At 41.7% G+C, this 4,192-nt stretch overlaps 1 pseudogene; it reads right to left on the bottom strand.

The window, feature by feature from the left end:
- Nucleotides 1–595: 595 nt before the first annotated feature.
- On the bottom strand, nucleotides 596–1,002 carry LOC102431052 (annotated as a pseudogene).
- Nucleotides 1,003–4,192: the final 3,190 nt, after the last annotated feature.

The raw sequence follows: 4,192 nt of genomic DNA, 5'->3' as shown, positions 1-4,192 counted from the left end.
ATGATATAGACCTTACCATTCTGCCTAGTTGACATTACTATAATCATTCTTCTATACTCTTATTCCACTTTGCTAATACCTCCCTTAGCTAATACCTCATCTAATTCATTCCTCCTCCTGTTGTAGTTAGTTATACTCATATTGGCCTGCAACTAGATGTTAAGCTTCTTAAGAGGAGAGTGTATGTCTTATTCTTTTCTATATCCTTTACAATTTTCAGCACAATATTTTGAACCAGTGGGTTTACAATAAACATTTGCTGAATTAATTTAAAAATTCATTAACCAATCAGTTAATAATCAAGACTATATTGGTTAAAGACTAAGAAGAGCTGCTGGAGAACTGCTCAATTCCCAGTGGGACCAACAAAAATAATATTAATAAATTTGACAGTATATTTGATTTTTAAAATGTCCCAAAAGGAAAAATCTTCCAGACTCATTTGAACTCTTTATTTCAGACCATGCAACAATGTCTTTTATTATGTATGGGTTTTTTAAAAATTATTCCTCAATCTGTCTATACACAGGCAAAAATAAGTGTACTGCTTAACATATCATTGCGTAGAGAAAGGAAAATTATCCTTAGAACATGCTTAACCAAGAGGCCGCTTTATTTGCTGACCTCCAAGAATATGAAGATGAACATGACAGACAGACTGTCCCTATCGGCGCCTTCATTCACCACCATTTGATAACCCCTCTTCAGGCCCAGATCAGTAGCACATTTCTTGCCAACAATCATTAAATGTTCAAAAAGACTTTCCTCATCATCTTCTGCTACAGAAATCTGGGATATATGCTTCACCAGAAAGTGTGTTGGCACTTGAGGGGAAATGTCATAGAAAGCATGGCACTGGTCATCCCCAAAAGTGATTTTTGCTGGGATGTCCTTGAGAATGATCTTCCTGAAGATTGTGTCAACGCCAGGCCAGGCAGCCTAAGCCTTGGAGATCTCATCTGCCACCGAGTTCCCCCTCCTGCACGGACACCAGCTGAACATTTTCTAAAGCAATTTGACTAAGTTATTTGTGACTTGATCAATTATGTATTCTACATGCCGAAACCGGTTTGGCTCAGTGGATAGAGCGTCGGCCTGCAGACTGAAGGGTCCCGGGTTCGATTCCGGTCAAGGGCATGTACCTGGGTTGCGAGCACATCCCCAGTGGGAGATGTGCAGGAAGCAGCTGATCGATGTTTCTCTCTCATCGATGTTTCTAACTCTCTATCTCTCTCCCTTCCTCTCTGTAAAAAATCAATAAAATATATTTTTTTAAAAATTATGTATTCTACAAATACACGAAGGCTAGGTTTCTTTCTTCTTTTTTTTTTTAATGGTGCACTGAGACTAGATAAACTTGATCATTCAAACTCCCATTTTACTTTTCTCAGAATTGCCTGAATTCTTTCTTTAGTCTTTTCTTTACTTGGTTGGGATGTAACCTTTACAGTTCTTAACTACAAGAGCAGTAAGGCTGCAAAATTGTCAAGTTCTCTTGACCCAAAATCAGGAATAAGCTTTGTTTGCAAAAGGTTACTGTGGCTTTAAGAGCACAAAACTGGAAGTCGGTGGTTCTAATCCTGATGCTACTACTAGGTACTGACTATGTTACTTTATCTAAGACACTTTATCTTTCTGACCTCGGTTTTCTTAGGAAACTGGAGGGTTTTGTACTAGATAATCTCCAAAGTTCCACCAATTCTTAAAGTCCTATAAATGTATTACAAATAACATTAATACTTATTTTTAACTAAGTAGCCTTTTATTGGAAAAAGTAATGTGTGCATGTGGTAGATTTAATGGACACAGCTCTGGCCAGGTAGCTCAGTTGGTTAGAGTGTCCTCCCCATACGCCAAGGCTGTGGATTCAATCCTGGGTCAGGGCACATACAAGAATCAACCAATGCATGCATAAGTATGTGGAATAATAAATCATTGCTTCTCTCTCTCCCTCTCTCTCTCTTCCTCCTCCCCTCCCTCCCCCTCTCTCTCTTACTCTCACTCTCTTTCCCTTTCTCTCTCTAAAATTAATAAAAACAAAAATGTTTAATATAAAATAAAATGGCCACAAATTTTTTGCAGCATCTCTCAGTAAGAGGTGGAGACTTTCCTCAGTCCTTGGATCTGAGCTGGCCTTGGGACTTCCTTTAAGTAATGAATGTGGCCCAAGTGCTGTTGTATGAGTTTCTCTAGAGTCTGGGCCTCAGAAGGCCTTGCAGCTTCAGCTCTTGTTTTCTTTGAATACAGACATCATATCCGAAAGCTGAAGCTGCCCTAGCTGGTTTGGCTCAGTGGATAGAACATCAACCCATGTACTAAAGGGTCCTGAGTTTGATTCCAGTCAAGACCACGTACCTTGGTTGCAGGCTGGATTCTGGGCCTTGGTCGGGGCTGGTTCTGGTTGGGGCACGTGCAGGAGACAACCAATCGATGTTTCTTTCACATTGGTATTTTTCTTTCTCTCTCTGTCTTTCCTCCTCTCTTCCACTCTCTAAAAATCAAAGGAAAAATATCCTCAGGTGAGGATTAACAACAACAACAAAAAGAAGCTGAAGCGATGCTGGAGACAAATGGGTCAGATGACAGCCAACAGCAGCAGCCAGACACTGAGTCCATCTTAGATCATTCCTGTCTTACCCAGTCACTGGATGACTGTGACTGAGAGAAGACCCAGAGAACTGCCGGGCTGAGCCCAACCCTAATTGTCCCACATGTAAGACATCTTCACTCAAATACCCCAGCTTTTACACCTCAGCACAACCTCGAATGCTTTCCTTAATTACGAGTTAACCCATTTACAAAACACATGAGACTGGAACGTGATGTTTCCTAGCCTCTCTTGCAGCTAGAAGTGGTCATTGCATCCATGCTGTGGTCAATGACATGTGGGGGGAGGGAGGGGGAAAGCAGCTGGTAGGTCACCTGGGAAAGGTTGCTTTCCTGAAAGAAGGGATAGATGCAGCATGTTCTGTCCTTTTAACCTTTACCTCTCTTCCTGCATTTGATATGAAAGTGAGACCTGGAACTCTGACGGCCATCTTGAAACCATAGATAATGTACTAGTTTTCTATTGCCACATTACCACAAACTTAGTGATTTGTGAAACAAATTTATTACATTTCAGTTCTAGAGGTCAGAACTTTCCCAGCTTTAAAAGGCTGCCTGCATCCCTTGGCTCATGGCCCCTTCCTCCATCTTCAAAACCAGCATCATAACATCTTCACATCTCTCTGTTTCTCCGACCTCTGCTTGTCAATGCATTTCCTTCCCTGACTCTGACTCCCCAGCCTCCCTCCCGTAAGGACTCTGTGACTACGTGATAAATCAGGGTCACCTGGAGACATCAGGGTCATCTTTCCATCTCAAGATCCTGAACTAAATCGTGTCTACAAAATCCCTTTTGCCATGTGAAATAATATATTCGTAGGTTCTGAGTATGTGGATGTGGACCTCTTTGCGGGGGAGGGGGACCTTTATTTTTTCTACCGAAAGTAATATGCATAATGGCCCAAAGCTGATAATGGTGAAACAGAAGGATGGGAAAAGCCGAGATTGTAGATGACATCATAGATTCACAGTACCAGCCCTGGGTTGCCTGCCTACCTGTCAATAATTAAATGTCTTCATTGCTTAAGTCACCATTAGTCAGGTTTTCATTTCCTTGCAGCTGAACACATTCTAACTGGTCCATTGCTTTCACTGGGCAAGATTTAGCATATTGGGTTGAGACTGTTTGGAGAAGTGCTTTGCATGCTTTGGTCATGTTGTATTCCCTGAAAGCACCATACTGTTTTGCCTTTGAGCCATTATTTTTTCCTTCCTAAATTCTTTTTCCTTTCTACCCTCTCTCACAGATACCAATCCTTATGCCACCCACTTTCACCTGGCTAATTCGTATTCACCATTTCCATTTCTACTCAGCTGTCTCCTCCTGCCTGTCCAGAAGTCTTTCCTCACTTACTTCTGCTTACCATGATTCTGCTTAGCTAGACTGCCTTGGTCTGTTTGAGAGTCTGGCCCTTCCAATCATATTGTCCTTTTCTATCTATAGAACTCACTTGTGGCTGGACCCAGATGCTAAGGGACATCATCAGGAATCAGTTTCCCTCCATCCCTCAGGTCTGCTTTTCTTTCTCGTGGCTTTATTTCTGGGCAGATTCTTCCCACATGGAACGAGAAAGTCACCGGTAGC

Source organism: Myotis lucifugus, unplaced genomic scaffold (genome assembly GCF_000147115.1).
Source record: "Myotis lucifugus unplaced genomic scaffold, Myoluc2.0 scaffold_63, whole genome shotgun sequence".
Classification (NCBI taxonomy): Eukaryota; Metazoa; Chordata; class Mammalia; order Chiroptera; family Vespertilionidae; genus Myotis; species Myotis lucifugus.
The sequence above is the reverse complement of the archived record's forward strand: the minus strand, read 5'-3'. Positions and strand labels throughout refer to the sequence as shown.